The following is a 26,072-nucleotide window of genomic DNA, read 5'->3' on the forward strand; positions in this document are numbered from 1 at the left end:
TTAGCATTTCATTGAAAACTCTTCATAAATACATTTTTTACAACTTCCAAATCCTCCATCACATAGATGACCCTATAAAATTAAGATGTACTGAAGTAAATTTGACTCTTATCTGTTCCAGGATGGAAAACAAAGCTGAAATTGTAGTTTGAACCATTTTCTTTGAGCACTCACTTAGAGGCTTATGAACTATGCCATGGCGGCCATCGAAGGATAGGGCTTCCGGAAGATAAATTATATTACTAATTAATGTCACTCCTTTCGGAATTATTTCCCGTGGACTTACACAGGGAGCGTCCTCAGAAGGGGGCTGGTTTTCAAAAGCATGCTGCTCTTTAGCATTCTAATTTTATTAGTTACACTCAAACTCACATTTATTATTTAGCATGCTCTTTCTGTACTGAGACTTGGCAGAGTGAAATTTGGGCAGCCTTTAGGGAGCCCAGTTGCCTCACTCACCAGCAGTACAGAACAGAGAGCTGCTGGAAATTCTGCAAAGGGAGCAGGAGAGAAATGGCTTCTTTATCTTCTGCAGTCTTCTTCCAATTCCAGAATATTTTGGTGCTTTTAAATTCCAAGTTTGAGTCTTTTTAGAGAAACCCCAACTATAGACATTAGCAGGGTGCTTTATTTTATTTCTTAAAGCAAACCTAATTATGCAAGCCCACCATTCAAATTTTTAAAATGTGTCATAATAATGAGTAAAAGTAATATATTAAGATATTAAGATTTTTTTCCTTATAGATATACATTGACAAGAGTAGCAATACTCTAACGACATGGTAAAACTAGGGCATACTATTTTCTGAAATGTATAGTATGTGTCTAAAAAAAGGAAATGATTCATTCAACCGCTGTTTAATGAGTCTCTGCTATTTATTCAACATTCATTCAACAAATATTATTGAGCATCTCCTATATGCCATATTAGAGAAACAACAACAGGATTTAATAAAAACAGAAGTACATAAAAAGTATTTTTCTTCCCCCGGATATTTCTAACCTCATTGGAGAATTATTATATTTTTCAGCATTTTGGCAGCAATATAAACAACTGCTTTCAGATGTCTCAACAGATGTTCTTTAGAAAGAAAGCCAATTATTTGCATTATGATACCCACACATGATTCTCAGATCTAAACTCTCCATCTGTACATGTTTCATTAAATTTCATACCTATGGAGTATAACAGTTAAGATCACTCATTGTCTCTCACCCTGAGACTTTTGTTCAGAATAACAGTAGCACCTGGGTTATTGAGCCATCGATAATTGCTTTGCTAGAAGGCCTTATATAAAGCTATATTGCTCTTGCGGTTTAGAATGCATTGCCTCTCCTTTCTTAGATTGATGACTTCCCTAAATTCTAAACCAGGCTTGCAAATACCCACTAGCCCAGGGCACATATATTGCAATGAAAAGAAGAAAAGTAATTCGTTTGTCTTGTGTTTTTCTTACGGCATCTGCCAAAGAGAAGAAAACACGTGGGTTCAACCAAGTTTAGCAACCATTTGTTGAGCAGCTACTAAGTGTAATATCTTTGGTAGGCTCGGTGGGGGGATACAACATTGAAAGGTACAGGCCCCGCCCTTTTGGAGGTCATAACCTATCAAGAGGGACGGAGCATACCCAAATAACTCCAGGCAGGATGTGCGTAAGAGTCTCACAGGGCTGGCTCCTCCGGGCCTTCTGAGGGAGGATATGCCTCTTGCCTCTTCTAGCTCTGGTCATTGCTGGTATCTTCCGTGTTGTTTGGCTTGTAGATGCATCGACTCCAATCTCTGCCTCCCTTGTCCCTTGGAGCTCTCCCTGTGTAGCTGCCTCTTTGTCTCTTTTCCTCTGCTTATAAGGACACCCATTCTATTGGACAAAGGGCCCATCCTACTCCAGTATGAACTTAACTATGTCCGTAACTAACTACATCTGTTTCAAATAAGGCCACATTCTGAGATCCTGGGGATTAGGACTTCTACGTATCTTTTTGGGGACACTATTCAATCCATATAAGAGATCTTAAAAGTTAACTTGTGAGAAATAGTTATGATTTTTTAAAAAATTAATGACTGATTTGTTTCTATTATAATCTACATTTTTAGTCATTTAATGGACCTCAGAAAACATCTTGACAATATTTTTATTTTACAGATGTTGACACTGAGGCGGTGGAGGTTGATGGATTTCCCCAATATTGCACAGGCCATTAAAGCCAGAGCTAGTCTAGAAACACCCTCCTAGTTCCTTCTGCTCCAATGAAAGATCATGTGTGTTTACCAGTGGCTTTCGATGACTTCAGTTAAAACAACTCCTCTTCCATCTCTTTGCTATACTGAAGCCTCTAGTAAGATTTTGAAGAAAGGGGCAAGTCAGCTACCACTGCAGGCTTCTTCCCCATTAAGCAGATTAGATAGATGGATGATGGGCAGGTGGGTAGGTAGATAAATAGATACAGTTATGGAGAGAGACCAAGAGATGCATAGATACAGAGAAAGCACACAAGCAGATAGATAGATAGATAGATAGATAGATAGATAGATAGATAGATAGATAGATAGATAGATGATAAAGTCATATATATGTATAAATGCTTAAGGCGTTCATTTTATTTTCAGTCTACACTTCTGCAATAGAAATTTAAGGAAACTGTCAATTCTTAATTACTAATTAAGAAAACCCACCTTTTTCTGGTTGTGAGATATATTGTGTAAGGAAATTTCATGAACACATTAGAAGTCATTAAATATCAAAATCTTTGGAAGTTGAAAAAATGTAGCGTAGCTGGTGAGGGTGGATTTTCACATTGTCAGAGCCCAGAGCCAGCATGAGGTCCAGGAAGGCCGCCCAGGTGCCCCGCCTAAGAGATTAGCCTGCGGGCCCCAGAAGACAGAAGTTGGAAACCACTGTTCTCCACCTTGTATTATTCATTCCTTTATTGAGTAACCATTTATTGGGTATGCGCTATATGTATGGCGATAAAGAATCTGAGATTACAAAGGTGAGGAAAATAAGGGGTTTCAAATCTGGTTGTACCAAGTTGTAGTTTCCATGACAATAAATTTAAACAGTTTAGGATTGCATAGAAAGAATTAAAGAGAAGTTTAAGGCTGTTTTTTTTTTTTTATTACCAGTTACTTGTTTTAGTCATTAATGTATTCTTTGCCTACCTAATAAGTTACTTAGTAAATAATCGACTCTTCAGTTATTGAATAAGTTCAAACTTAAACCAACCATAACATATTCTACTCTGAATTTCTGTGAAGAGTTCTATTACTCTTTGTGAATTAGACAGAGTGACTATTTGGAAATCTGGGATAAATTTTAATATTCTATTATAATCTATGAGATGGTCATGGTGACTCTGGAAAGTGTGAAAAAAAATTAATGTGCACACATACATATATGTGCACAGGTAGAGTGCACATATAAATCCTGTTTATTCTTAAAACAATGTACAAAATTGCTCATTTGTCAAGATAGAACTACTTTATGCTCCCAATGTTTAAAGTGACTTTAGTGGCCTTAGTGCAATAGCATTACATTATACAAGTCAGACACTGCCATTATTTTCCCCTCACAATGCCGTAGACAATTCAAAATGTTTTATCACAGTTTACATGGCTCATAAACTTTATCTTTTATTTGACATTGCAGGTGTGTTGATAATAGAATATGGAAAATCTGTAAGACGGTCAAGGAAAGCAATTAGCATTTATACAAAAGAGCTCTCTAAGAAACATCTCAAACAGAGAATAAGCTGATTATTCCATAGGTAATCCTAAACAGTTTTGGAATTTAAGGCAATAAATAGAGTGAAAGGAATTTAAATATCTGAACACAAATAAATATTGCAAAATATTAGAATTATTCAAGGTGGGTATATATCATCATTTTGAAATTTAGAAGGTTTGTAATTCTATACCTGTTATATCTCATTAGTCTACTTACAAAATGTGTACACGCAGGCTTTCCTGAACCATTTGATAATCTAGCTTTACCACCTCCTTTTCCAAGGTGCTAACACGAAGAAAAGCAGGCCCAGCTGAGATTCTGCATTTTATTGTGTCTTAGCCTCCAGGGAATAAATGCAAAGATTATGCGCATCGGATCCAAACACTCCTAAAAAAGATTCATGGTGATATTCTTAGAAGAAATTAATAAAACCTAAGAGAACTTGTCAGAAGAATGTCCTAACGATGATTTTATTTCGGTAATGGTTGTACTTTAAATGCTTTCATTTTCTTTTGTGATGTCTTTTGTCTTACTTACAGATGCTATTGTTCATAAAATATGATATTTCAGTCCAGAAAGCTGTCGCTGTAAATGAGACATAATACCCTCATCCAGAAGTAGATAGAGGGATTCAAACCTCCTACTTCACAGTGTAAGCAGATTACCACAGAGGTCTGAGAGCTAGTTCCCGCTGCCTTTAAGCTCCTGCTCTGCTGTTTTACATAACTGACCAGACACCTTGTCTTTCCTTTGTTCAGTCCCAGCATCTGAATGGCTGCCTGTCTCGGTGGCTGACAAGATGGACTGGGAATTCTGTGCCTTGAGGGTGGTGGAATGACGTTAGGATGAGGCGCCGAGGAATGACCATGAACATCATTCACTAGCGTGCACTGAAGCACTACAGTGTACCAGGTTCTGCCACAACAATGAGCAAGATGAATGCGCTCTCTGTCCTCACGGAGCCTACGGGGGAACAAGAAGCAAACACATTCATTAATTCAATAGGCATGGAGTACGTGTCGCTGTAAAATCTAACAGCGCGGGGCAGAGACCTGCCATAGACAGTGTGGACAACACATTTACGCCCCCACAGAGTCCCTCAGGCTGGACGGAACTGGCATCCGTAGGACAGAGAGGGAGCCAGTGGGATCGGTGCCCAGATGGGGTTGGTGAAATGGTCAGGGCCCAATCACACAGGGCCTTGAAGGCAATGGAAGGAGGTCAGGTTTTATTCAAAATGCAGAGGAAGACTGTACAGGGGCTCTTTAGGGGAACGATTGCATTTAAAGAACAAGAAGATGACCACCACGCACTGTTCCCTTGGTGGAGAAGTGAAAAAGGGGAAAATGAATGTGTGGGAAGGTTTGACGGAAACAACTGTTTTGGGTGTAAATAACAAACATTTCAATGTTCTCTTTAAAAAGAGAGAGAACTCATGGACAAGGACAACAGTGTAGGCATGGTGCGGGGCGCGGGGGGAGGGGGGAAGGAGGTGGAGGTGAAGAGGACAGAGAAGGGATAAATGGTGATGGAAAAAATTAAGTTAAAAATAAAGAAATAAATATTAAATGTTCTTTTTAATAACCATAAAATGCTGGAAACTCTATTCAAAGTACTGACCTTTTGACATATCGTATCAAAGTCCCAGTGACCAGCTGAATTGAAAAGGCCTATATTTCTGTCTAGAAATAAGGTTTCCAGGTTTAGCAAGGAAAAATACAGGATGCCCAGTGAAATTTGGGATGTCAGGTAAACAATGAATAATTGTTTAGTATGAGTGTGTCCCAGATATTGCGTGACAACCCAGCTGTAAAGCCGCACGGCACCGTATTGTAGATGAATCGTACCTTTATAAAGATGTCATATTCTTAACGTTGGTGTCATCAAGGATGAAAAAGCAAGTGCTATCACTCAATTGTGTTCAAAACGGGGGTAGGGGAAGGTGAAAACCGACGGTGTCAGATTGTGCTGTTTGAAAAGCATGCTTTTCTGTGGGCAGGTGCCCATGGAGGAGGGCTGAAACTCAGCTTGTCATAAACTCTGCAGAGCTCCCAGTGATCAGCAAGGATACAATCTGAAGGGGAGGTCAGGTAAGAGAGCGGCCGCATCCATATTACCTAAAGCACACACAGCTCCACGAAGCAGGACCGGAAGGAGAGCAGCGAAGAAGGAGAGAATCACCCCGGGGGAGCCGCGTTAGATTGCCCTTAGGAGGACGTCCCCCAACAGCCCCAACAGCTCCTCCTATTTTATGTGCGTGTTGTGCCGGGTTAGTCTGTACAATAGAGTTGAGCATGTTCTATGCACCATGTGGTCTTCATAACACCCCATTGCTGGGGAAGTCATTCACTGATTTTCTTAGAAAGGGCAAGGGGTTGCTGTGTTCATTTGTGCCTGATCAGAAGCAGCTCCGCCGATGCCTTTTTTCCCACTAGGCATTTAGATGCTACCTGTCGGTTAGGCCTGAAAATACCAGATGGAGCCTGGGAGCAGAGCTGACACTGTTGTCATAGAAACAAGATGCTATCCCAGCTCTCTGCAGCTGCCATCTTATTTTCTCTTTCACTGTCAGGAGTTCTGATAGGAACAAATCCTGATAAACTACAGAGATCCTTCCTCCCCCACCGCCTCCCCGCACAATCATCCGCCTTGGAAAACACTTTCCAAATACTGCACAGGTAATTCATGAATAGGTCCCTCAGCTTATGGGGAGCCTAGAACTATGGAAATGACTTGATTTCCAGGTCTTCTCATCAGAGTAGAACTGGGAAGTCCATGCTTTGGCATCCTCCCCTTTCCTCTAAACGGCGATGACGCATTTGTCCTATCCCCAAATGAGACAATATCCTTTGTAGCCAGGGGAGCCTCAGCGTTGACAGTCCTGGAAAATGCAGCCTAAGTGTTTGTAATCGCTGCAGTTTCTGTGCTCGGCAGGAGAATGGGGAGGGACCTCTCCGGATTCCCTGAATTCCCCGCAGAGGCGAGCAGAATGCTGAGCGCACAGGCAGGGCCTGATGAGTCCTTGTGGCTTGGTGTCCTAGCTTGAGGGATGCAGTTATTGGCCACGTTCCCCACTGCTGTCTTTTCTGTTTTGGGCATCAGTGACATCAGCAAGGGCGAGTGACTGTGAGGACGGTGCTCAGCAAAGATGGGAAGCGGGGTGGGCAACTGTATTTTCTAGAGGGAAGGCTGCTGTTGTGTCCCTCCATCGTTGGGGAATGGATTACATTCTAGGCTAGGACCTTGGAGCTCTGGCTTGAAGACTTGTGTTTCACAACAAAGGACTATTAAGATTGAGATGACTGAGAGCAACAGTTTGTGTATTTATTTCCCATTGTCACAGTAATACATGGCCACAAACAGCAGCTGATAGAACAGCACAAAATCATTCTCTTGCAGTTCTAGAGGAGAGAAGTCCAAAATCTGTCTCACTGGGCTAAAGCCAAGATGTCAGCAGGGCTGGTTCCTTGCTTTTTCCCATTTCTAGTGCCTTCCCCTCATGCATTGACTCGCGGCCCTTTCCTCCACCTTCAAAGTCAGAAGCCTAGCATCTTGCTTCCATCATCATGTTGCCCTCTTCTTCTCTAATCAAGTGCCCCACCATCTCCTGCTTAGAAGGACACTGGTGATTACATTCTCAAAGGGGCCTTGAGGACCAAACTCTGAACTTGAGACAACACCTTTGCGTGAAAGGAGAACATTGGAAGCTATACCCACACCATCCAGGCTAATTTCCCCATCTCAAGACTTTTAATTTAATTGCATCTGTAACCTCCCTTTTGCCAGAACATTCACAGATTCCAGGGATTGGGACCTGGGGTCCATTATTTCATCTACCACAGTTCCCAAACCCAGATGATGATCAGAAATACCTGGGAAGCTTTTCAAAAGTAAAGACTCCCAGAGCAATCCCGTTAGAATTTCTTAGGGTGGGCAGGGGCTTGAAAATCTCTTTGTGAGACCTTCTCAGGTGATTCCCTTGAGCACGTCTGTTAAGAGCTTCTGCAGACTCTTCCCCAAACACATGCCCGTGAGGATTTAGTGGCACTGTGATTGAGTTCTTCAGGGTCAATGAGCGTGTGGGAGAGGTTTGAAAAATGTCTTTGTTAGGAAGCTTGGAAAGTCATACCATCCCCTGAGGCTCACAACACTCCCACAGAATAGCTTCAGCAAATGATTGTGTCATGTGACCGGGGCCTAGCAAGTCTTCAATTTTTATTTTTATTATCTAAACTAATTTTATTTTTTTTAATTTTTTTTGTTTTTTTAAAATCTTTATTGTTAAAAGTATTACCTATGCCTTCTTTTGCCCCCCATTGATCTTCTCCAGCCTGCCACACCCCCACCCCAGGCCTTCACCACCCTATTGTCTGGGTTCATGAATTATGCATATATGCATACAAGGTCTTTGGTTGATTACCTCCCACCCACCTCTTCAATTTAATGGTGAAAATGCCAAATTGTTAGCTAATGACTCCCTAGCCCTTTAACCATAGCAAATATGTATCTTGCTTTCTGGGATCAGCTATTGTTCCTTTTCCTTGTGCAGACTGACTGTCTCAGACCATCTCTTCCCTCCTAGATGCCTCCATGTTCTCAGAGCTCTTGGAGTTGCCTATTTTGCCTGCTTCCAGAAAAAAAAAAATAGCTTTGGTAGAGGAAAAACCCCGTACAGTATCTTTAGAAAAACTGTAAATATTTCATCGTTTCTTACTAAACATACATTATTTACTCTGGAATGTAAATATTTTATGACCTGCAACTGGCAATTTTGGGATCTATTGGTATGTTTGGAGAATTGCAGCTCAGTTAGAAACCCTCCACTGCACACCCAGCTCATCTTTAGCTTCCACAACTCCTCACAAAGCATTTAACTCTCCGAATTAAGGGAGCAGTAGCATCTCTTTTTCAAAGGGGCCTTGAGGACCAAACTCTGAACCCGAGACAACACAGTTGCGTGAAGGGAGGAAGTTGGCAGCTGTGACAGCCCGGGACTTCCCTGTGCTGCAGAAAGACGACGCGATATCGTTACCGGGGCCCCGTGGGTCTGATTGCACCCCGAGGGGAGAAGGGCCCCGTGCCCAGGACCAGCTCACTAGAATGTTTACAAGCTGGTTGGGAGTGGAATCGGAGCAGGAGCATCTTACCGCGCACACAAAGGCAGGGCATTTCCCCAGCTTTAGAGGAAGTGTTTGGAGCTGTGCAGGGGACAAGAAAGTTCTTTCGTTAAATAAAATGGCTATCTGTCAGAACACTTAAGCCCTATTTTCAATAGAAACCGAAACTGTTTGGAGAATTTTGTTTTAATTCCAGTGACTCTCCCCTATAGAGGTCGTAGGATCTGCCATCATTCTGAATTACAGCCCATTTCAGAGGTTGGCTGAGACCCAGGAGGTTGCATTATTTTAAATTGCCTGTCAAAAACCGTCAAAACACTGCCATTATCAAAAAGTAGTCCTTTTAAATAAATTTCTCACTCTTTTCCCTGAAATTTTACTGGCATTGAGCCTTAATATCATAGCTTATAGGCCTAGTGAGTGAAAGCCTTTCACATAAGAAGCAGGATGGGGCGGGGGAGGGGGGAGAGGGAGGAATTCTAGGAGTTCAACGACATGCAAAATCCCCGGCAGAAAATTGAGTCACATCTGCAAATGCTACCTCCCCCCCCCCCCGCCCCCCCGCCTCCGGCCCCCCAAGCAATAGCTATTGTTAAACTACATGTTAAATAGTAACCAAAGAATACAGAATTATATAAGTCCTAATAGCATGACTTTCCCCCACATTTAATGTGTGGAAGGAATTCTATCGTTAGTGGCTAGGCCCCATCTTTCCCTGTTTTTCCTCTCCTTCAATGCCAACTATTTAATGAAAAATGTTGTACCTTACAGATTATAAATATGGAAATTGACACAGATAGCTGCCTTATACATCCAAGACTTCATGAAGATCTAGAACTGAATCCTGTACTATTTTTAATATACCTCCCAGCTCTCATTTTGACTTAGAAATCCATCTCCTTTAGCTTCTTTTCTTTCTTTTTTTTTAATATATTTTTATTGATTTCAGAGAGGAAGGAAGAGGGAGAGAGAGATAGAAACATCCATGATGGGAGAGAATCATTGATCAGCTGCCTCCTGCAAGTCCCCCACTGGGGATCGAGCCCACAACCCGGGCATATGCTCTTGACCAGAATTGAACCTGGGACCTTTCAGTTCGCAGGCTGACGCTCTATCCACTGAGCCAAACCGGCTAGGGCTAGCTTCTTTTTTTTTTACTTTAGACTTGATCATATAGAATTCCCCTGTTTTGATTAGAAAAATTTACAAAAACAAAAAGCAACCCATTCCACCCACATTGTAAAAACCTTCAATTCTAGCGAAGAATGTTAAAACGTCAATTCTAGGAAAGAATTTCAACAATTCTATTTAAGACCATTTATCTCTCAAACAGTCAAAGATGACAAAATATTTCAGAGAGGCTGCTCTTATTTTGAGTCATTACAATTCAGGCAACGAATTAGGAAATCAACAGGGTAATTCAGTCCTACAATCATTGTGACAGTTGTATTTGTCAACAACTAGTTTTCAGAAGAAATGGAACTCAAAGAAAATACTTAGCTTCCAAATTCAGACAAAGAGATACACAGAAATATTTCTTTAAACTATCTGTAGTATATTCTGGAGAAGATTTTAATGTACAGGTGGATTATTTTAACAGGAAGACAACTCTTTGAACAAATGTAGCATAAAGATATTTCAAAATAGACCTGCAGCTACTGAAGATGGCAGAAATACATGTAATGATGCTTGATCTCATTAGTAAGCAGCTCAAACTCTTCAGCTATCATAAAATACAAATCGCCAGCCGCTCATTCTCTGGAGCAGTGTATCTGTCTGACCCAACTTCTGCTCTACGGTGAACAATTTCGTTTTAATCCATAAAAAAATTTTCATCATCTCTAAATTGTGCAGATGGGTTCCCAGAAGATCACACGTAAGTCCAGTTTTCAGGGTGAACCCTGCTCTATGTTCCACAGCAATTTCTAGGGTTTGAAGTTCTTCTCTGTAAAATCACTGACAAGCCATAATTAAGTCGTTATCAACAAAGACAACCCAAGATCTTCCAGTGGAGGATTCCATGAGACCTCTGTCTCCCAAAAGAGCATTTTGTTGAGCACTTTCGGTTCTCTACCATCCTGTTATTAAAAATATACTGGCCTAAAATAGCCAAACTTGAGAAAAATGATATAGACAAGTATTTGTAAGCCGTGGTTTAAGGAACCCCTAGTATGCCTCAAGATTTTCATAGGCTTTCTTTAAAAAATAAAAACAATGATTCTATATGAAGATAATTTGGGAAACTGCATTCTACAGTTTTCCTGGAGACTCCCAATGCTCATTCCTTGATTAAAGATTCTGGGACATCCTGCAATAAAGAAGTCCTGATTCATATAGTTTAACAAAATGTTCCCAAATGGATTTGGCCATGACCCTTCCTCATAAGGAGTACTTAACCATGTTAGGGTCAATGATGTTCTGCAATATATAATGTGTGGTTCCAAGTCTGTATGGATTTCTGTTACAGCTTCCCTCTGGCCAGGAGTTCTAAAAGTTGTGATCCTGGTCTAGGCTAGCATTTTTGTAAAGCATTGTTCACCAGGGGAAAGGACATGAGTATGTTTTGAACAGAGTAAATCATCTCTGATTATTTTGCTGCTAAACTATAGGTCCTCTTGATATTATAAATATATATATATACTAGAGGCCCTATGCATGAAATTCATGCACTGGGTTGGGGGTCCCTCAGCCCAACTTTTGCCCTCTCACAGTCCAAGAGCCCTCGGGGGATATCCAACTGATGGCTTAGGCCAAGCAGTCTAAGCTGTCAGTTGGACATCCTTAGTGCTGCTGTGGAGGTGGGAGAGGCTCCAGCCACCACTGCTGCACTCACCAGCCATGAGCCCAGCTTCTGGCTGAGCAGCGCTTCCCTGTGGGAGCGCACTGACCACCAGGGGGCAGCTCCTGCATTGAGCATCTGCCCCCGGGTGGTCAGTGTGATGATGGGTCGTTCTGCTGTTCTATTGATTTGTATATTAGCCTTTTATTATATAGGATATATTTCAGATAAGGAAACTGAGACATAGCAAGACTGAGGTTAAGTTACTTGTGAGACTACAAGCAAGTAAGTGGGATTCAAATTTAAGCCATCTGGTTCAAGAATCCCTGCTCTTAAAATAGGGATTAATATTGGTTTTTACAAATGAATAGTTTGGCCTATCTATGCACATTAATTGTCATAGATACCTAAGTATGACCACTATTTCCATGTGTCCCCTCAGCTTGGGAATAAAAATAAGATTATGAAACAAATAGCATAATGATACTTCAGTTTCTAGGCAATAGCTACCTTTGGAAATAATGTATTATGTCACGGTGCTCCACACAAGACTGTGTCTAAGCAGTAATTCTCTTTAAATCAATTGATTTTCTGATACTATTAACAGCAGCTTGCATCTGTTATCTCATTTGATCCTCATGACAATTCTGTGGGGAAGCAGCACAGTTATTAGCATTGTCTCTGATTGGCAGATCAAGAAACTGAGTTCTGATTGGCTCAAATGTGCAAGTGACAGGTTCCAGTTCAAAAGCTCCCACTTTTGGTTGACTTTTTCTGAACATAGCCAATTTCTTTTGTTAATTTTTTTTTCTTGAACTTCATTGTGAATACAAACCATGCTGTGGCCCGCTCCTGTTATCCCAACTTCATATTACTCTTTTTCTAAATTGTGGCTCCGTTTTGTTCTTAATTATCGTTCAGAATGATAGATGACCACAAGGAGCCACATCCTGCTATTTCAATAAATCACAAACAGCCAACACATCCCCTTGGTACACATCCAGCTAAAAGTGAATTTGAATAGCAGGTATGTGAATAAAGTCATTAAAAAAAAAAAATCTGCCCACAACGTGTATAGCCCTGAGCATTCCCTTCCATGTGTTTATTTTCAATCTGGTATCTGCAATCAGTCATACTTTCTTTCTTGTATATTAAATGAGATGGATTACACTGCTTCAAAGCAGTTAATTATAAAAGTAAGATACAAAAAGGTCTATTTAAATACAGCCTACTGAAAATTTTGCCATGACTTCTGTTTCCACACATATTCGTATTTTAGCTCCTCTGTAAGAAATGAAATTCCAGGTGGAGACTCCAATTGGCAAATATAAAGACATGTTGCCCTGAATTATGTACCTACTTCTTATATGTAATAAAGGAAATATTCATACTAATTTTTGTCTTCTTTTCTTTTTAAATTTATTAGGGTGACATTGGTTAATAAAATTACACAGGTTTAAGATATACATTCTACAATATGTTATCTGTATATTTACAGATATCCCCCTTTATCACCATTTATCCCCCTTAACCTTCTTCTACCTCCCCCACACCCGTCATTCCCTCTGGGAATCACCATACTGTTGTTCGTGTCCATGAGTCATATATTTTTTTTTCTTTGCCTAATCCCTTCACCCTTCTCACCCACCCCCCAACCCCCGCCCCTCTGACAGCTGTCAGTCTGTTCTCTGTTTCCCAGTCTGTCTCATTTTGAACCCTAGACAATTCCACTGTTACCCACACTGGGCTTCCGTTAGACCATGCTTCCTTCTGTCTTTTTATGAAGAGAATATGCAGGTCAAGCCAAAGGTTACGCATTAGCGAATTCTAAGACTTAATGCCCAGGAAGTGATGTGTTGTTTTGGAGGTGTATGCTCAGATAAGAAGAGGAAGTGTGGGAGGGAAAGGCTCTGTATCACGGCCTTTTGGGCCCAGTGATAACATTTCATTCAGACCTCCACCTTCTCTCCTCACAAACAAGTTCATGTGGTGCCAATTGCCAAGGATTTCAACAAAGGGTGTCCCATGCCCTTCTCTTTCCTCTTTGCAAATAACAGGAGGGTAAGAAGCACTGCAGGTCATCCCTTGGTCCTCTGTTAATATCAACAGGGGTCAATGTCATAACGACAGTTCCCAGATCTTGTTCACGTAGCACCTTGGTGAAGAGACAAATGGATGACATTGATGGCACCAGATGAGAATCTTGATGTAATGTTTGCTTCTGTGATTACTACTAACTCTGGAGCGATTTTTGGTAATTCCATCGCTCTGTTGATTTCAAGATAATAATGTGTGCCATGTATTATGTAAAACATTGTTTTTTCATGGGTTGTCCCTTTTAACGCTCAAAATATCTCTACAATGTAGATATTGCCATAATTCCCATTTTAAAACCAAGGCCTAGAGGGGTTTAGGAACTTGTCTAGTTAAGCAATCATGGTGCTGGCCTGGCTGGCGTGGCTCAGTGGTTGAGCGTTAACCTATGAACCAGGAGGTCATGGTTCGATTCCCAGTCAGGGCACATGCACAGGTTGTGGGCTCAGTCCCTAGTGTGGGGTGTGCAAGAGGCAGCCGATCAATGATTCTCAAACATCATTGATGTTTCTATATCTCTCTCTCCCTCTCCCTTCCTCTCTGAAATCAATTTAAAAAAAAAAAGAAGAAGAAGAAAAGAAATCAGGATGCTGAAACTCAAACTGAGGCCCACTCCGTTTCTGTTCATTTGTGGTGCATGTTGTGGGCCCTGTGCTGGAATTTCCCCCCTCTTCAGACTTCTGCAAACATTTCTACCGAAGACTTGTTTACACATAAATTTGTATCTCGTTTCTTTCGAGGCAAACATTTAATGCTATTTAATCTTCGAAGATGTGTTGAATGCTAATAAGCTACCTAGGCTTTTGGGGAGATGGGATGATGGAGGAGAGGGCACGGGAATCAGTTCCTGGATTGCACTTTATTTTGATGTTTGTAAGTTTTTGAAAAACCATTTGAATAATCACCATCATTCTACTACCACTACTCACTACGTTTTCACCGAGCATCAATTGCATATGGGCCCATGGTTTTTGCTCAGTGGATTTGCTCTTTCAAGTGAACTGCCCCCTGTTCTCCTCGTCCCCTTCCCCGCAAAAAAGGAAGAGGGAAGAGTGGAGAGGGAGAGAAAAAAGGCTTTCTTTTCCTTTCTTATAAAACAGAATTTTCCCCAGTTGAATTCAGGTGCTCTGCTTTTTCTCTATTCTGTCTAAAAAATAATTTTGCCATCACTTAACATTGTGTGGTCTCTGGAATCAAGACTCTTTTTCTTACAAAAGAGCTGCAATGGCCAAATTTCCCCAGCTAGGAGAACAGGAAAGATTGAGACCGTTTTCTCAATAATTGCTTCAATCTTCCCCCTTGTGGGAGCCGTGGAGACTTGGCCAGCGACCATTAAAGAGATGTCGGATTGATTTCGCCCTCCCTGTTGCTGTTTCCTCTGCCCAAAAGGCTGTTTTCCTCCCTCAAAGTTGTCACACTCCCTCTCATTCCTCAGGTCAGATGTCACCTCCCCTGGGAGACCTCTCCTGACATTCTTCTCTCCCGACTTCCCTGATTACTGCTCACTCCCTCCATCCCCAGCAAAATTAATCAGCTCTTCCTCTTTGCTCTTGTAACACTTAGTTATTCCATTCCCATAACATTAATCATGTCGGGTTAGTAGCTATTTGCTTTTCTTTTCCCCTAAAACCTGTGAATTTTCTGAAGTTAGGGAATGTTTGTTCGTGTCTCTTTAATGCCTGGTATAGAAGAAGTTTGCAGTACGTCTTTATTTGAACAGGTTTGCCCCAGAAATGAATATTCACCCCCTTCCCAGACTCCGAGGGCAGAGACTTTTTCCCATGTCAGTGCCTCCCCCCACTTCCTGCGGTACACACCAGCTTCCCTCCTCCATGGCCTGGCCCCAGGGCCATGTTTGGAAGCCTGGGCACATGGGTAGAAGTTTTGAGCAACACATTGTTAATGAGGATAGGCCCAATGCCAAAGTATCAGGTGGACACAAGCCTTCCTTTCCTCATTCAGTACCAGTAACAGATCCCCCTATTGGTATTATGTCAACTGGCTTTACGGGTCTCTACTGAACCAGAAAACTGAGATAAAGGAAAATCACATACAACAACAAGTGCTGATTCTTCGCAGTGATTTCAGTCGTTGAGGTGGAGTCTGTTTCTTACTTGCGTGTGGTAGAACACTGCCTTTGGAGGACTGCTGCCTTCATGCCGATTGCACATGTACTTGGTGGGGCTGTCCATCCAGATGTGCTCCAGTTCCCATGGGATGGGCCTGCCCTAGCTTCATCAGGATGCCCCTCCCACTGGGCACAGTGATTGGCCAGGGTCTAGGGGTAGGGGGAGAAGAAAGAGAGCATGAGAAACAAAGATAGATAGAGACTCTTGCCTTGTGAAATCATCATGGAGGCCCATGAGCTGGACCAATGAGAGGGGATGGAGTTGGGAGTGAGTGTGTGGAGGGGGGATGATAGTACAGGTTACAAGGTAAGAGATCATGCTCTGGGCCTCAGTGTGCTGATCTATCAAAAAAACACAGTGTGGCCCTAGGCGGTTTGGCTCAGTGGAGAGAGAGCATCAGCCTGTGAACTGAAGGGTCCTGGGTTCTATTCCTGTCAAGGGCATATGCCCAAGTTTCGGGCTCAATCCCCAGTGTGGGGTGTGCAGGAGGTAGCCGATCAATGATTCTGTCTCATCATTGATGTTTCTCTCTCCCTCTCCCTTCCTCTCTGAAATCAATAAAAATATATTCGAAAAACAGATAACAACAAAATCAGTGTAGCCCTGACCAGTTTGGCTCAGTGGATAGAGCGTCGGCCTGTGGACTGAAGGGTCCCAGGTTCGATTCCGGTCAAGGGCATGTACCTTGGTTGCGGGCACATCCCCAGTGGGGGGTGCAGGAGGCAGCTGATCCATGTTTCTCTCTCATTGATGTTTCTAACTCTCTATCCCTCTCCCTTCCTCTCTGTAAAAAAATCAATAAAATATTCAAAATCAGTGTAAAGATTTTTAACCACTTTACCCTTGCTGGAGCATGTGAAAAAAGTCCTTCAGGCCGATCCAGCTCTCAGCAACCTTGACTGTCCACCCTTCACATGGTTACAGCTAGCTGGGAATGAATCCATTATGGAGCAAGCAGGGCTGAGAGATGGAGAGAAACAGACATCCTCCTGATGACATCATCTGAACCCCTGGACCCAGCCTTATGTAAGCTGTCTAATAACAGAGGACAATAAATTATCTTTTTGGCCTAAGCCAGCTGGAGTTTGGTTTTTGTCCCTTGCAACTGAAAGAGTTCTGACCAATTGACTCTTCCAATTCACAAACCTGCTTCCCATTTCCAGGTCATGGAAAGAACACTTCAAGTGCAATGATGTGGGACCCCTGATTCGATTTCTTAGCCACTTTTGGGAGGATATTGCCTAACAATGACCTTACAGAAGTGAGCAGGTTGAATGAGTTCCCATTCAGGCTCTCTGAGAGGCATCTCACTTACACATCAGAAGTGAGTTCCTGAGAAAATTTCTTGCTGCACGAATACATGCTGGGTCCTTCAAGAGTGATTGCTTTGGTCTGTTAGGGTTTCCATTAAGGGCTGTCACTGCCTATGGATTCTGCCCAAATGGGCACTTCTTCTAACACAGAGAGAGTCTATATTCTAACTGGCGATCTCCGTACTTTTCAAACTATAATAAAGGTGCCTGGTATAAAAGGTTTGACGTTAATGAGGTTCCTCTTAGTTTGCGTTTTTTTTCTGTAACGTAAAAACCAAACAAAACCCCAAGCCTTAATAATTTAAAATGACCATTGACCAGTCCTACCAGTATAGCCCTCACATTTTCAATTTTCCTGTAATAGATCATGTCTCCATTGAAGTGGACTATTATAGCTGCCTGAAAAAGTATTGTTTGATGTCTGTAAGCACAGTCAGCAATCAATAATTTGAAATTTGTACCATTTGTACCTTTGAATCCTGGCACATCATTTTTTATTTCATTCAATCTGCTTACGGTTGAAGAAAAGGGATTTTGAACCACTGCCACAGAGCACATTTATGTGTGAAACGGGGTTCATTTACATGGGGGGAAGTATATCATTTTGACGTTTATTTGCAATATTAATTGTATCTATTGATTCCAGTTTTTCAGAAATTGTAAGTTTATTATAAATACCGCCTGCCACCGATGACCTTATTTTGGTGAAAATATTCTTCTGAAGAAGTTGAAAACATTTAGGAGTCAAGTCGTGGAGTTTTAAATTCAGAAAGACATCATATGCTGTAATATTAAATTAAAATTCTATAATCAGATGTTAGCTCAAGAACAAACTTGAGCAGGAAATGCATATTTTAAAAAAAAATGTTGTCTCTTAGCTGTTAGAGTAAGGATGAATGACCTTTGGTGATGAGCTTTTCTTGACTCATCGTTGTAACTCATTGCTTGGGCTTGAGCTTCACCCAAATATAAACGCAGTGTGGAAAGTTATCTTTAGCCATTCCCAAGTGTCGTCAGTGTTGTCAGTTAGGAATCCTAAGAGCAGCCTGTCTCAAAGCCATTCTCTGCACTCCCTGAAGAGACCACCCCACGCACATCACACGGGGATAGGCACGGGGTTTGAAAGAGCTGAGGAAGGACCCTTACAAGGAACACCAGAGTTCAGCACGGCTGGGAAGAAGTCAAAGGGCTGCCACCCAGGGATGAGATGCTCTCAAGCTGTTGAAAGGGATTCAGAGTTTAGGCTGGGCAGGCAGGTTTGTCCCTGAAGGGTTGTTGCCAGAAAGAGAGGAACACTCTTCAGAGAGGATAATTATCTCCTGGGAGAGACAGGGAGACTGGGCTCTGTCCTTTCACTCGCTCAAAATTTAGGTCAGTTACTGAATCTTGCAGACATGATAATTTAAAAAATTCCATCGAGCGGTTTAGCTTGCATTTTGATCAAGCACATTTGGTGGGATGATGGGGTGATAGGCCCTGTGGAGGGGGTGGGGGAGCTGAAAGACACAACCCTTGCAGCTAAGAGGCCTCTAGTTTGGGGGAATGAAAAAGTAAATATATGGACCTATAAGACAATGTCGGCGGAGATAAGTGCTGGCAGAGATGTATAGATAAAGTGCTATAAATATTTACAAGAGGGAAAGACTATCTCTGCCCGGGGAATTTGAGAAGACTTTATAAAGGAGGGGGCATCTTAGTTGAATCTTGAAAGATGGGTAGAGAGGGATGGCGAGAAGAACATAAAGCAAAGGGAATCACACACACAAAGGGCAGGAAAATACATCACGTAGTCAGGAAACATTGTCCAGTATAGATTGCATAGCAGATACATAGAGTAGAGAAGTGGAAGAGAAGACTGGAAAAGCAGATCGGAGCCCAGCTCTGGCAGGGCAGGTCTTAAATGACAAAAAACTGAATATGGATTTTCCTCTCCAGGCACCAGGAGGCCACGAAATGCTCGGGCAAGGAGAGCCAGGCTCCTGGTTAGAGTCTAGGAAGTCATCCCAGCACCATTCCTCTTGCACATGAGGGCCGTGCAGACCAGGGGTAGCTGTCCGGGAGGAAGGCTGTGAGGGGCTCGCTGGGGTGAGGGCAGTTGGAATGGAAAGAAGAGGAGGAAGAAAGGAGCGATGGCAGAGACAAGGCTGTCAGGTCTCAGCAACTGGCTGAGTCAGGGTGCAAGAGCAGGGGAGGGGTTGAGTCTGGGGAAGAGGAGGATGGTGGGAGGTGCTGACGTCCATTCGGTACACACTGACTTCCCGTTTCCGGTGAGACTTAGAAGAGCCCAGCAGACAGCTGCAAATGTGGCGGGAGAGAGGCTAGATAAAGATTTGGGAGTCAGCCACAGAGAGGTGAGAGTGGAAGCCCACGGATGAGATCACCCAGGGAAAACCATATGGAGGGAGGGCTGGATAAGCACAGAGAGAACCGTGGAAGACTGGTGAGAGCCAGAGAAATGCTCTGTGGTGAGGAGGATCCATAGACTTGGAGGCTATTATTTTGAACTGAAAGACTTTGGAGATCAGTCGGTCTCATCTTTTCACTGAGCAGGAAGCAGAGGCTCAAGAAGGTTAAACTACAGCCGACTAACAGCTGTGGTCTGGGCTGCACTGAGTCCACACTAAGAAGCAGGTAAAGCTTGATTCCCCATCCTCCTGCCTCCCTCTCTCAGATGGTCCCCTTTTTCTTTATTGTTTACTAGAGGCCCAGTGCACAAATTCGTGCACAGGTGGGGTCCCTTGGCCTGGCTGGCAATCGAGGCCTATGTCGGCGGTGGGGGGGCAGGGCACCGGCCGGGGGTCAGGGGCCGCGGGAGGTTGGCTGTGGGAGTGCACTGACCACCAGGGGGCAGCTCCTGTGTTGAGCGTCTGCCCCCTGGTGGTCAGTGCACCTCACAGTGACTGGCCAACTGGTCATTCTGGTTGTGGGGTCCTAATGGTTGCTTAGGCTTTTATATATAAATAACAACATGCGTAGTAGCGATGTTTGTCTTGGAGATGTGGGACCTATGGTGTCATGGTTAGGGACTTTGCAGCCAGACTGTCTAGAAGTCAAGCTTGGCTTCTCCACCTCCTAGTTGTGTAACTTTAAACCAATGACTATAGCTTTCCAAGCCTCAGTGTCCTCAGTGTTAAATGGGATGATAACAATATTTATCTCATAGTTAATGTCTGTAGAACACTTACGATAGGACTTGGCATCCAGGAATCGCTAACTAAGCATGAGCCATCGTTTTATGGAGAACTCCGAATTAGGGCCACCAGATAATTTATTGTTCAAACTGAGACGCACTAGAATCATGCCACACACTGCCTGAGGCAAAATGAAAAATTGCTAATACTGATGCATCTTTTATTTAAAATGTGGGTATTTCTGTATTAATTTAGATTTTTTAAAATATTGCCCTGAAATATGATTTATCTCAGTTATTGAGTTTTTCAGCGCCCTTTCAATTTTGCACTCAGCTATTGAGGGTGATATGGAGGACTTTTAATATTTATGCTGGGACAGCAGGCATCAGTCAGTACTGTCCTGGGCCCAGTGGGATATAGGGTCCGCCTCTCAGTGCCCCATGTGTGTGTGTCTTGTCTCCCACCAAATTACACACTACCTTTCCCGTAGTTTGTGACCTCAGGACCAATTGGAAACGACGTAGGAAATTCAGGTGTATTCCACCAAAGGTCACCTGGAATTGGCTCCTTGAAGTTGTTGCTCTGTAAGGTTGTGGCCTCAACCTTAGTCCTTTCGTCTCAGAAAACATGCCTCTAGGCCCAATGATTAAACTGATCCGATGAGGCAAAAGTGACTAACAGCTTCACGACTTAGTATTTCCTGGAGTATTTGCACAATTTGAGGGATAATGTTAGATCATCTCTACCTCATAAGATTAAATGAGCCCTAACTGGTTTGGCTCAATGGATAGAGAGTCGGCCTAAGGACTGAAGGGTCCCAGGTTCGATTCTGGTCAAGGGCATGTACCTTGGTTGCGGGCACATCCCCAGTAGGGGGTGTGCAGGAGGCAGCTGATCAATGTTTCTCTCTCATCGATGTTTCTAACTCTCTATCCCTCTCCCTTCCTCTCTGTAAAAAAATCAATTATATATATATATATATATATATATATATATATATTTAAAAAGATTAAATGAAATAATGTATATAAACTACTTAGCAGTGTGTGGACATGGTAGATATTCAAGAGGTGGTAGTAGCTGTTACTGCTATTTAATGACAAATCTATATATATAAAAGCCCAGCAACCGAAAGGTGGAACAACCAGAACATCCGGTTGAGCAGTCGCTATGATGCGCACTGACCACCAGGAGACAGATGATCAATGCAGTAGCTGCCCCCTGGTGGTCAGTGTGCTCCCACAGTGGGAGCAGCCTCTCAGAGGGCGGGTCCACAGCCACTCAGCTGACTGGGATGAGCGGCACTCCCACAGCCGACTGATCCCCGCAGGCCATGCCCCCCACCAGTGCACAGATCCATGTACCAGGCCTCTAGCAATTACATAATACCTATTATTACTATGGTTATGCTATGAAATTGTTGGCAGTCCACAGGGTTGGACCTACAAAAAGAGCACTCTCATATGGATCAACCTACTACTACTATTAGGATGATGATTAGACTATCAGATTGAACCACATTAATCGACCACTCCAGAGATCAACAATGGTCAAGTATTTACAACTCCATACGATTCAAACTCAGAAAAGCAGTAGGTGGTTGGTAACGCTGACTTCATCCAAAGGGCTGGGTAACGAACAATGGTTATATCGGGTGATCACTTCACTGGACAACTGCTTGCTTTCTGAGCGAGAAAGCTCTTCCAAATTACATGCTTCACAAGTGTCTGGCCAGCATCACTGCAATCATTCCACGCGCTCCGCAAACATGCCCGGCCCTTCGCCAGCACGCCAGGTATTGAGAGACGACTAAAAGGACCAGATGTCTGCCAGGCTGTAGGTTTCCTCCAGATTGTGTCCTTTTAGAAGCTAGAAATTACTGTAATTGTTGCACATGGTCGTTTTCCCATGCTGTTAATTCAAAAAAAAAAAACACATTATTTTTTTTCTTAGAGCCAGGGAAGTTATCAGGAATGATATATGAGATGGGGGTAAAGGAAGTTGCTGCGTTTCCGGCTTTATTCCCAGTTCCATAAGATACAGCCCAGAACAAGCTGGGAGGAGGCTTGCACACTTGATTTTGACTTGCTGACAGACACTGTGAACCCCTTCTGCTCAGACTCCCTAAGTCATCCCTAGGAGGAGACGGGATTTAAACATGTATCAGCGTCGTACTCTCCGGGAACAATGTGGTTTAAGTTACAGCTTGTCAGCCAGCATGGCCTCTTCCTTTGTGCATCTGGAAAGAACTGGAGGAATCTGCAAACTCTTCCCTGTGTCTTTTCAAATCCTCTCTTAGCCCCCAGTCCCGACTTCTTAGATATTTCCCCCGTTTTGCTAATTCAGCCTCCCCTCATTTATAAAAAAAAAAAAAAAAAAAAAAAAAAATTGGCCTCAACTACAGTTTACTTAAAAGTAAGTGTTCTGGTTAAATGTGGGCCCAAACTCTCATCCGCCGGCAGCAGAATGAAATGCCAAGGAAACCAGTTAGTGAGAATCTGTAAAATAAACAGATTCAAGATTTTTCTTGAACTCCCATTAAAACCAGCGAGGCAGTAACTGGTCCTGATTAACTCTTAGAAATAGCAGATGGGAGATAAGCAGGTAGCTGTGAGCTGCAACATAATAAACAACTCTGATGGCAAGAAATGCTCCCCTGAAAATGGCCAGATGTGAAAATGTTTTTTAGAAAAGGTTATTTCAAAAGATGTTTTGATGTCACTTAAAAGAATATTTTGAGGCTCAGTCTGTGTTTTACTGACTGCTTTACTGATTAGCTATAATTTGCCCTCTTTTTCTATGGGGAGAACATTTAAGATCTATTCTCTTAGCAAATTTCAAGAATACAATACAGTATTTTTAAAAATATATTTTTATTGATTTCAGAGAGGAAGGGAGAGGGAGAGAGAGATAGAAACATCAATGATGAGAGAGAATCATTGATTGGCTGCCTCCTGGATGCCCCACACTAGGGATCGAGCCCGCAACCTGAGCATGTGCATTTGACTGGAATTGAACCCGGGACCCTTCAGTCCGCAGGCCGATGCTCTATCTACTGAGCCAAACTGGCTAGGGTTACAATACAGTATTTTTTTTTAATTATTTTTTTTAATTTTATTGATTTTTTACAGAGAGGAAGGGAGAGAGATAGAGAGTTAGAAACATCGATGAGAGAGGAACATCGATCAGCTGCCTCCTACACATCTCCCACTGGGGATGTGCCCGCAACCCAGGCACATGCCCCTGACCGGAACCGAACCCGGGACCCTTCAGTCCGCAAGCCGACGCTCCATCCACCGAGCCAAACCAGTTTCGGCTACAATACAGTATTAATAACTGTAGTCACCATGTTGTTTATTAAAATCTCCAGAACTTATTCATCTGATAACTGAAACTATGTCTTCTGATTGCCTGCGGCCCCCATGCCCCACACTGGGGATCGAGCCTGCCACCCAGACATGTGCCCTGACTGGAAATAGAACCATGACCTCCTGGTTCATATGTTGATGCTCAACCATTGAGCCACCCGGGCTGAGCAAGAAGGCACTTTTCTGGCACTTTTCTGAAGGATAAGCCACAAGCTTCTTGAGGCACCACTCTTTTTTTTTTTTTTTTTTTTTTTTTTTTTTTTTTTTTTAGGGAAAGCTTTTATTTGCAATATTTTGTCGCATAATTGTTTTGCTGTTTTCCTTCTCTAACACATAAATGTGTTAATTTTAAGCAAATCATAATCCAGTTATGCTTCTTTCCCAATTGCTACTCTGTGAATCATGTTCAGTTATTTGTTCACTGACTGATTTTTTTTTTAAATCTCTATTTTATTAAGGAAGTATCCAGCATATAATATTCTGTGAGTTATTCAGTGCAGTGAGTTTATTCGGTAATATAGCTGTATAGCTGAGAGCAGTTCAAAGATGTTTAAGAAATTGCCCTAACCAGTTTGGCTCAGTGGATAGAGCGTCGGCCTGTGGACTGAAGGGTCCCAGGTTCGATTCCGGTCAAGGGCATGTACCTTGGTTGCGGGCACATCCCCAGAAGGGAGTGTGCAGGAGGCAGCTGATCGATGTTTCTAGCTCATCAATGTTTCTAACTCTCTATCCCTCTCCCTTCCTCTCTGTAAAAAATCAATAAAATATATTTTTTTAAAAAAAGAAATAGTTCTTACCTTCAAGAAACTTGCAATCTGGTAAGGAAAATCATAAATATACACAATAACCTATAATACAAGGTAGATGATGATAAATGTCATCCAAATGAAGTGATCTCAGCATTCAGAAAAGCATTCTCCTGAATTTCTTTGAGACTCCTACAGCACAAAATTCTTTACCTCTGACTCAAGCATGAAAAAGTTATTTCCCAGAAGGCATTTTAAAAATAATATCAGATCTTTTCAAAGTAATTTAGCATGAACGACTTTCTCTACTCTCCCTCTCAAAGAACCACAGCTTTCTAATCAATGTGTCAAGATGCAGCATTGGTGAACTCTGCTCAATGTGAGAGCCATTCTGAAATGTGGAAACCAAGGAATCAATGCCAATATTTCTTCAATAACAAAAGGATGTATTAATTACTGAAATAAATAATGTCTCAAAAAACTCAGAAATCATCATCAGTGACAATTCCCTTCATGGCTAAGAAAAAAAAATTAATGTCATCAGCTCAGGTGCCTACAAATAGGTATTTAAGTATTAAATAATTATTTGGCATTCCCTGGGATAAGCATAGAGGGAATTTACTGATAAGTAATATATATATGTGGATGTTGTGAAACAATGAACAAAATGATATACAGCACCAATTTCCCAAAATTTTCCAGCACCTAGCACAGGGCCTGGCTCATTATAAGTGGACAGATGAATGATCACATGGTATTTCTTGTATTTAGCAAGGTACCTAACATACAGAAGGCACCTGAGAAATATTTGTTAAAGGAATGATTGATCAATAACTCTTGCTTTAGGTACTCAACCAAGTTATGGCACCCAGTCACAGTCCTCGGTGCTGATGAATGCTCTTGGGACAATTCCAGCATCTCAGTATTCACACTTCCAGGTCAACAGGGTCATTGCCATTACCTCTTCTTCACCTGATCAACTCTGACTCATGCTATGAGACTCAGTGTGAATGTCAGCTTCTCAGAGAGGCTTTCCTTGACCCACCAGATCAGCATATTTCAAAGTCTGGCCCATGACCTTCCTGGTTTGTTGGTCAAAGTACAGATTCCTACTCGAACAGATCCTTGTACACCCATGTTCACAGCAGCATTAGTCATAATAGACAAAAGGCAGAAGCAACCCAAGTGTCCAAACAAATGAGTGGAGAAACATAATATGCTCTATGTATTCAATGGGATGGCATTCAGCCTCATGGAGGAAGGGACTTATGGTACGGGCTACAACATGGGTGAACATTGTGCTTCTGCTGGGCGGGAGGGGTGGGGGCCGGCGTGGAAGAAATGGGAAATGATTACATGGGGTTTCAGATTGGGCAGACGAAAAGTTCTGGAGCTAGAGGCTGCCAATCTTTGCACAACAATGTGACCGTATTAATGCCATTGAGCCATACACTTTAACATGTTAACTATTAAAACAGTAAATATTTTTTATTATCTATACCACAAAATAAAAAAAAAAAAATGGGGGCAGATTCCTGGCTTCCACTCTGGCCTATGAAATCAAAACATTGAGAGGAAGAGACAGGGATGCAGTAGGAACCTGCAAGCTCTCCAGGCGACTCTGATAGAAAAAAAAAATTTGAGAATACTGATACAGACCACGTGCAACC

Source organism: Myotis myotis, unplaced genomic scaffold, assembly GCF_014108235.1.
Source record: "Myotis myotis isolate mMyoMyo1 unplaced genomic scaffold, mMyoMyo1.p scaffold_m19_p_15, whole genome shotgun sequence".
Lineage (NCBI taxonomy): Eukaryota > Metazoa > Chordata > Mammalia > Chiroptera > Vespertilionidae > Myotis > Myotis myotis.